Source organism: Sebastes umbrosus, chromosome 20 (assembly GCF_015220745.1).
Source record: "Sebastes umbrosus isolate fSebUmb1 chromosome 20, fSebUmb1.pri, whole genome shotgun sequence".
NCBI lineage: Eukaryota > Metazoa > Chordata > Actinopteri > Perciformes > Sebastidae > Sebastes > Sebastes umbrosus.
Genome location: NC_051288.1, coordinates 745,071 through 754,862, shown reverse-complemented (window position 1 = coordinate 754,862; position 9,792 = coordinate 745,071). Strand labels below are relative to the sequence as shown.

The following is a 9,792-nucleotide window of genomic DNA, read 5'->3' as shown; positions in this document are numbered from 1 at the left end:
TCATAACATTTATAGAAAAAAAAATAGTGAATATATTTGTTATTGTCTGATAGCTGAAATAGAGATTATTTATTTATTCTTCATATTTATGCATTTTTTATTATCATTTCTTTGAAAAAAAGAAACATGAAGTGTTATGATATATTAAGGTTTTATAGCTCAACATTGCTCTGCCACAGTCAATGCAATAAACCACTGAAGAAGAAAATGTACTTCAGCATTAAGATACTGTGTGGATCAGTATAATATCAGCCTTATGTCTGCAGTTTAGTGTCACCACAACTTTCACATCATATTAATCTCAGTACACAAGTAAAAAATGGTGTCTGACCTCAGAGTCTCCAGTTTACAGTGTGGACTCTCCAGAAAACCACACAATAGTTTCACTCCTGAATCCTGCAGGTAGTTGTCTCTCAGATCCAGCTCTCTCAAATGGGAGGGGTTGGACTTCAGAGCTGAGGCCAGAGAAGCACAGCTGATCTCTGACAACCTGCAGCCATTCAATCTGAATAAAAAATAAATGATGAAGATAAAAAACACTTTATAATCCCATCAGATGTGTTCAGGTTTTAAATGTGTAGCTCAACATTACTATGTCCTAATCAATGATCTTTTCCCTGAAATGAGTAGAGTGACTTTGTCATTGTGTTACTGTGGATCATCATAATGTCAGCCTTCTACAGACATCATCCAAATGTCACCACAACATTCATACACCTATTCATGTCAACACACATCTATCTGATCTCTGTCAAGTCTGGAATTAGAGGATCAATATCGATTCAGACTTGTTGGACTTCATTATTTAAATTATTACATGGTCTTCTTCTCACTGTATCTGGTAGCTTAGTACGTTTATGTAATTTACAGGAAAGGTCCGCATTTGTTCAAGTGTGTCTATAAAAAACAGCCACATGTCATATGTACATTAAAAGAGTTATTGGTGGCAGTAACCATTCCTCCTGTAAAGTGGTCCCTTCATAAAACAACTACACTGTAAGAAATGACTTCATAAGTTCAACTGAAACTAATATGAAGATTCAGCAGTCTGAGTCCGACAAAGTGGGTGTTTACCAAAGTTACAGACTGTTTAGTACCAAATTCCCTCTTTGTGTTACTATTCCTCCTGCAGCTCAACAAGGAAACTGTCAAACACAACATACTTACTGGATACATACTAAGGCTGGGAAATATATCCATATAATATCGATATCGTAATATTAGACGAGATATCATCTTTTATTTTTGATTTACACTTAGTCATGAGATCCACATTACTGATGATTATTTATCAAAAATCTCATTGTGTAAATATTTTGTGAAAGCACCCATGTCAATCCTACAATATTGTTGCAACATCGATATCGAAGTATTTGGTAAAAAATATAGTGATATTTGATTTTCTCCAAGTCACCCAGCTCTAATAAATCTAACTCAGACTGCTGAAGCCTCCAATTAGTTTAAGATCAACTTCACAGGTCATTTTATACAGAACAAGACTGTGGATTTAGTCCTCATCTCGTAACACTCAGGTTATACGGGGATTCCTTCATAGACAGAAGGAATGATGACAGACATCAATAACTCTTTGAATGTACATATGAACATGTGAGTATTGTATTGAGATAGACTTGAAAATCGAAATCTAAATGTATGCGGCTTCAAATAATTAGACAATGCTGACATGAAAACAGAGCACAGTTAGATCTGCTGTCAAAAAGAACGTGGGAATAACTTAGAACCATAGAAACCTCTAATTAGATGGTGTCATTCATAATCACCACTTATGTGCCTTTAAGTTGGTGCAATACGTGTTTGTTGAAGAGTACTGCACCTTTAGACATGTTCAAATAGAGTGCTACAGGAATGAGTCCTAAAACCCAGACATTATGTAGCATTTTAGCGCCTCCTGTACCCTCGTCTGGAAGTCAATAGTTTTTTTTTTAATGGGTTTTTAGTTAGATACCTGAATTAAGGTCCGTGGTTAAAGGTCCAGAGTGTTGGATCTGGCAGTATATAGCGGTGAGGTGAGTAGATTGCAACCAATTGAAGCCTCTCCTGTGTGCAAAGCGTGTTGGAGAGCTACGGTGGCCGACATGAAAACGTTAATGTCCCTCTCTAGAGCTATCTGGAGCAGAGCCAGTGCGTATAGAGTGTGTGTACAAACTACATAACCTTCAGTCAGTGAACTGACCGCAGAGTCTCCAGTCTACAGTTTGGACTCTCCAGTCCAGCAGACGGCAGCTTCACTCCTGAATCCTGCAGGTTGTTTCCACTGAGGACCAGCTCTCTCAGATGGGAGGGGTTGGACTTCAGAGCTGAGGCCACAACTTCACAGTGAGTATGTGAGATCCGACAGTGAGAAAGTCTGTCATGACACAAAAATTACTAAATATATTATTATGAAAGAGGACAGTTTATATTTACTTCATGCATTTGATGACTAAACAGTTTGATATATACTTCTTTGATTAACATTTGCTCCTCACATCAGTGGTTCAGCTAATCTTATCTCACTGTTTGACATGAAACAATAATTCTCATCACTCTTTCTGAAACCTGTCTGTCTGGAGACAGACAGGTTTGTCAGTTAGCATGACGCTTTGTCCACACTGGGAACATCAGGAGCGCGTGGCGGCTGCATTCATATAATTAGATATGTTGATGACTGCATGGCGTTTTGTCACTAATACTCTTTTCTGAGCATCAAACATATTCAGCGCACAAACACAGTTAACAAACCAATAAGGTTGCATTATTTTCAACATAATATCATCAGAAAGATGTTATCAGTGTATCAGCATTAAAAACATAACCTTGATCTTTGGTGTGTATAAGATCTCTTAAAACCATTCTGCTGTTATATATTCATCAAACCGCTGTTACTGGTGGAAGCTGTGTATTTCCTGCTACTACTCTTCTCTATACCAACAAAGAGAGAAACACATGAGTTTCCTTCTGTGAGTAACAGAATAAAAGGAAAGACTTGAAAACAAGATTATGGAACACAACTTGAATTCATTAGCAATGAAATGCTAGAGTTGGGTCGATTTTTGGTTTTGCCGTTGCGGTCCAGTGTTCGAGCTTAAACCGGTTTGATTTTATGCTAACCGACGGAACCGATATTTTTTTTTATCTAACTATAAAGCTTTCTGTCTGTGTGTCTGTCTATGTGTCCTTCGCATATCTTGAGAACAGGTCAGTCAGGGTCTTGGGCAGCTCTCCTCTCTGGTCTGTAGTCAACATGTGGTCCAGAACTGTAGCAGTGATCCAGCAGAAGACTGGGATTAGACACATGATGTGGAGGCTCCTGGATGTCTTGATGTGTGAGATGATTCTGCTGGACAGCTCTTCATCACTGACTCTCCTCCTGAAGTACTCCTCCTTCTGGGCGTCAGTGAACCCTCGTACTTCTGTTACCCTGTCAACACATGCAGGAGGGATCTGATTGGCTGCTGCAGGTCGGGAAGATATCCAGACGAGAGCTGAGGGAAGCAGATTCCCCTGGATGAGGTTTGTCAACAGCACGTTGACTGATGACTTCTGGGTGACATCAGACACAACCTCGTTGTTGTGGAAATCCAGTGAAAGTCTGCTTTCATCCAGGCCGTCAAAGATGAACAGAACTTTACAGACAGCGAGCTTCTCTGCTGTGACCTTCTGTAATGTTGGATGGAAAACATGGAGCAGCATGAGAAGACTGTACTGCTCATCTCTGATCAAGTTCAGCTCCCTGAACGAAAGCAGAATCACCAGACTGACATCTTGATTTTCCAAGCCCTCTGCCCAGTCCAGAGTGAACTTCAGCACTGAGACGTTTTTTCCAACGCCAGCGACGCCATTCGTCAGAATGACTCTGATTTGTCCCTGTTGGTCAGGTAAGGCTTTAAAGATGTCCTGGCACTTGATTGGAACGTCATGGAGGGTCTTCTTCTTGGAAGCTGTCTCAAGCTGCCTCACCTCATGTTGGGTATTAACATCTTCACTCTGTCCCTATGTGATGTAGAGCTCAGTGTAGATCCTGTTGAGGAGGGTTCCACTTCCTGTGTCATCAGTTCCTTCAGTCACACATTCACATCTCCTCCTCAGACTGATCTTATGTTTATCTACAACCTCCTGCAGACCTCTATCTGCTGAAAGAGAAGGAAAAAAGTTTGAGACAAAACACAGAAACTTATTATTTTCATTGCATATATGAAAATAATCAATATAAGAACATATAAAGAAGTAAAGGTTATAAAGTCATCATCCCTTAATGAAGTCAAAAATAACGTCTACGTGATTTCTACATTTATTGTTAATAGTTTTTATTTTTAAAGAGAAAAATCAGAAATGCTCCTTTTTCTCATAGGCCTCTGACTGTGTGTTGGTGTACATGTTTGATTGACAGCAGAGGTCTGTACTACGAAGCAGGATTTGGTGTTAGCGAGGTAACTTCAGGGTTAACCCTTCAGGGTTTTCCATCCTACGAAGGTGTATTAGTTCTTACCGGCTAACCTGCTCCGGAGCAGGTTATGTTCCAGATAAGAGATCCACTCGTATAAAAGCACCGCCTACTGACCAATCAGAGCTTGGTGTGCAGATTGTATGATAATATTACACACATATGAAGAAGTTACAGTCATAATCAGACTAAAAATGACAGGTTAAACTGACAGATAGAGGAAGGACAGCTGGCTGCATGCTGTGGGCGTTTACCTCTTTGAATTATGTTTTTATATTTATTTTTTTACTTGCTCTCAAGTCCTTTTCATACCGCCGGAGACGGGGGCGCAGATGAAAGAAGGTTGAAATAGTCAAACGTGCCACAGTGTTGATAAAGGGCATAATGAAATGTAATTCAGTCATCCATTGCAGAAAAGACAAAGTAAACAAATGAGCTGAAATCTAAAACTTACCAGCTGAGTGCAGACAGTTTTTTTTAGCAGAGGAACTGAAGTGACAGGACCCTGTGAAACATCTAAACTAACCAATGCTGATATTACATATTATATCATAACACTTTTTAAGATGTTTAATGTGCTGCAACTGACTAGCTAATTAGCCCTCTACTGTAGCCTGAAAACTGATGTTAGCAGTGCAGCTTTCCTCATTGGGTGTTTGAATGGTCGCTTGTTCAACGTGTCACTCTGCAGGACCAGACGTGTGTTTGTAAGTTAGAGAAGGAGACTTTACTAGGAAAGCTAATGTGGGCTGTTGTTCAAAGTCTGTGTCTCTTGTTGTGTCTCAGGCTGTGATAGAACAGTGATGTTGTTACTTTACACAGAGTTTAATAGTTCTCCATCTTCATCTATGCAGATGGAGAACAAACATCATTCTGATGGTTTAACTCAAAGACAGAGTGCCATCATAAAAATATTAAATTATTTATTTTGGGTTCAGATTTTCTCTCAAAGGAAAATAAAGTACAAGTGATGCAGAGCAGATATGTATGATGGAGAAGATCTTGTTGTCAGTGTATTAAAACAACAAGTCCTGTTTCCAGACATGAAGACATCAGCAGACACATCTACAGTCTTACTTTGTACAGTGCTGGTCTGACTGGCTGTCTGAGGTCCACCTCTTGTTTTGGTCTGACTGGCTGTCTGAGGTCCAGGTCTTGTTCTGGATCTGGACATCAGCTCCTCCACAGATGCATGTCTCCTCTTCTTCTCTCTGTGGAGACATTACTTTATTACTAAAATGATTTGTTGATTGTTGTTGAAGAATATCCAGACTTCGCCGATAATGTCTAGAAGCCCAGATGGTCAGAGGGAAGAGTTAAAGTGTTGGCACTGTTTGAATTCAGCATGAAAATGTGATGAAAATGTTCCTTTATTTGAACTCTCCTGCTTTAATAAACAAGAATTAGCTGTTTTTCCTGTCTGACTGTCTTATTGAACATTTAGTGATCTGGTCGAAGTTTGTCTATTAAAGGTAAACAACGGCCATTTTTAAAACATTAATATTATTTTGGAGGCTAAATAACTATATAAACTAAATAACTATATAAAAGAACTGCAACTTGCTCATGTGCTCTCATATTGAGAGGGAGCGCCAGGAAACCACAAGGTGGCAGCGTCGTTACGGTAAACATTAACTGACTGTCAGTGGTGATATTAATGGAGTATAGAATTTCAGAAACATTTGCAATATAAATAATCATGCTGTCACTTTCTGAATGTATTTTATGTGTTAACAATAAACTCTTATAAAACAGGGAAACTGTGTCAGACGTTTCTGACTTCTTTCGTCTTCCAGTAGTTATCGTTTATGCAAGCGTTGTCCACTGGAACGGAGAGATCCATAACAGAAAACAGCACACCAGTAAGGTATCTCGGACTGTTCACATCCACGCTCTACTTGGTCAACAAAAGTCTAGTTCTGTATTTATGGAATCAGCTATAGCTAACGTTATTTTACTATCTAACTAGCTAGCTACCAATATGCCGTGCCTGTAGCTAGCATGGTCACTAGCTTCAGGATAACCGTCACAACATGCGCTGCAATCCTGTCATGGATCTCTCCGTTCCAGTGGACAGCACCTGCATAAACTATAACTACTGGAAGACTAAAGAAGTCAGAAAGGTAAGAGACAGTTTCCCTGTCGTAGAAGTGTTTATTGTTAACCAATTGTCAATCAAATGTTATCTCATGTTTATGTTTAAATCAATTTGGTTAAAAACTAATGTGCTTTTTCTGTAATAGTTCAGTTTTTTTTCAGACATATGACTAAGATTCTTTTCAACATCTCAAAGAAAAATGTTTCCCTCTGTTGCACAATAACAAATAATTTAAGCCATTTTCCTGAGTTGCAACTCTTTTTCATAATCCAAACATAGATGGTAGCCAGAGATGACACATCTCTTTGCTCAGTTAGTAAAACAATAACCTACATTTTGAGGAATATAAATCTGTTAGCAGAATGTTTAGTCTTCATCCTCAATACATCATCATCTATCAGGTCAGCTTACAGTAGAAACAGTCTCTTACTTTGTGTCTGAGGGTCCAGGTTCATTACTGAAGTTCAGAGCAAACTCTTTGGACCGGTCACTCTTCATAGACAGACAGCCAGAGACTAGAGACTCTGCTCTGTCCTCCTCTTCCTCCAAACAATCACTCATCTTCTGATCTGAAGTCAGTCTGAGAGGTAGAACAGGAACACTGGCTGTGAGCTCAGAAGACAAGAATACTGACTCAGAGACCTTGACAGTGAAATAATAAAATGTTGGATGAACCCTCACCCTGCTTCAGTCTTCAGCCTTCAGCATTCTGCTCTGTTGACTCTAAATGGACTCATTGAACACTGCAAGAGTCAAAGTTACCTTCCTGTTCATGTACCTGGATCACCTGGTCAGTGTGGCTCCTCCCCTCTCCATTTACAGGAAGTCAGGTGTGTTAATCAGAGTGTGTTTGCACCCATTGCCACATATCTGACACACCTTGGGCTGGCCAGCTGTAGTAACTCTCTGCTGGCTAACATAGTGCAGGCTAGCTAAACTGCTTTATTACTGGGAAATGAAATCATGGGAGTGTTGTCTGTGCCGCTATGATGAGCAGGTCAGCCTAGCGAGGAGAATGGAACGCTACATTGCTCTAGGAGTGACCTGAGTGTTTGTGTGTGTGTGTGTGTGCACACGTGCATTTATGTGTTTGCACGCCACAGCTGAACTTTTGAAGATGTCCTGCAGCGTTTTAAGGAGAGAAGGGGAAATAGTGTTATCAGGGCAGTTTTAGGAGACCTCCATTTACTGAACAGACACCTCCAATCAGTAACCTAGTGATGGCCTGAGTGGTCCTCACCACCACTTCCTGTACAGTTAGACCACTTAAGGCCCACAGAGGACAGAGGAAGCTGCTAAAAGAGCAGAATCTATTGTGTTGGACAGTGGCGGCAGTGGGGATTGTTTAGCACACAATGGAAGTTGATGACAAAGTGCTGCAAAAGAGGATCAATGCTGTGAGGTGTACAAGACTGTATTTTTTCTCTGTGTCAATACAGTGTGTGTGTGTGTGTGTGTGTGTGTGTGTGTGTTCCCTGGTTGCTGTGGTGGAAAGGGAACAAGGTGGGAAGAGGGATCGATGAGGCATTTGTTTTGTTTAAGTAAATGATAGTGGTGGAGACGGACAACAGCACTCCGTCTTGTGTCCCTCAGGAGATGGAAGACAAATGGCCATCAATGTCCCATCATCCCTCTCTCTCTCTCTCTCTATCTCCTGGACTGGCATCCATGGTGGTGTGCTGGGTAAGGCTGGGAGCCAGATAGGTAGACTGTGATGGCATTCATTGTGTGTGTATATACTGTGTAAAAATCATATATATATGTATATATATATGCACATATATATATACATATATATATATATTTTAGGGATGTTAATAACCGTTTAACCATTAACCGACATTAAGCATTTTAACCGATTAACGCTATTGGTTAAAACGGTTAAAAGAAATGTTAATACTTAATTAAAAAACTGAGAAAAACTTGTCACTTAAAGGAGAAAAGCTGGTACATCTTAAGAGCCCACCTTAGGACAGTCTGAGCCGGCGTTAAAGATACAGGAAACCTTGCTCCCGTCTACAGCTCGCTTGAGCGGAGGAGTTGTAGCCTCGTAACATTTAATCACCGACAAATAAACTGTACACACACTGTCTGCTACACCTATGTTCATAGCTATAACGCCACCGACAACACACACACGGTCTGTCGGAAACTCGCTGAAGTTTCGCTGCGCTGACAGACTCTTCTCCCTTTATATGCCCCCACTAGGACCCCTCATTCGGAAGCACAACATCTCCGTTCACTGTTTTGCGGACAATACCCAGCTGTACCTACCATTAAAAAGTCCCAACCCTCTGTTTTTACAACCTCTGTTCAACTGTCTCCAGGACATTAAAGACTGGATGTCCCAAAACTTCCTGATGCTAAATGAACTAAAAACTGAGGTGGTTCTCTTTGGCCCCCCCGAATACACCAGCATTCTGTGTGAAAAGCTCGGCCCACTGTCATCCTGTGTGTTGCCCTCCGCAAAAAAAAACCTTGGGATGATTTTTGACTCTGCTTTTAAATTTGATAAACAGATAAACTCCGTGGTGAGAGGCAGCTTCTTCCAACTGCGAAGTCTAACAAAAATAAAACCATTCTTATCTTTCCAGGATTGTGAAAAAGTTATCCATGCTTTTATTACCTCTCCCCTTGACTACTGTAACTCCCTCTACATGGGAGTCAGCCAGTCTTCACTGTCACGTCTGCAGTATGTGCAGAATGCTGCGGCAAGGTTTTTAACTGGTTCCTGGAAACGTGAGCACATTTCCCCTGTACTCACTACCCTCCACCGGCTCCCTGTCACTTTTAGATTCTATTTTAAGACTTTATTATTTGTCTTTAAAGCACTTCATGGATCGGCTCCCTCCTACATTTCTGCCCTTTTAACTCCCTATACCCCACCTAGGGCACTCAGGTCTTCCCACCAGTCACTTCTGGTCGTCCCTCGGGCTCGGCAGAAGCTCAGGGGCGACCGCGCCTTCTCAGTTGCGGGCCCTAGTCTGTGGAACAAACTGCCCCCCACCACATCAGATCTGCTCCCTCTACAGAGTCTTTCAGAGCACAGCTCAAGACCCACCTCTACTCTTTGACTTTTGAATGTACTTGAATTGTGATGACTAATTGGCCTTTTATAATGCTCATTATAACAGTCTTTTACTCATGGATTTTATGTGTGAGATTTTGTTGTCTGCTCTGTTGACCTGTTTTTATTCTGCCTATGTCTGTAAAGCATTTTGGTCAGCTCATGTTGTTTTAAATGTGCTAT

At 40.7% G+C, this 9,792-nt stretch overlaps 1 long non-coding RNA gene across 1 annotated transcript; it reads right to left on the bottom strand.

The window, feature by feature from the left end:
* Positions 1-4,093: 4,093 nt before the first annotated feature.
* Positions 4,094-7,025, bottom strand: LOC119479751. The gene is made up of 3 exons (XR_005204748.1): positions 6,973-7,025; positions 5,522-5,655; positions 4,094-4,133 (listed from the first exon to the last, which is right to left on the bottom strand). It is a non-coding gene; the product is annotated as an uncharacterized LOC119479751 (long non-coding RNA).
* Between the last annotated feature and the right edge of the window lie 2,767 nt (positions 7,026-9,792).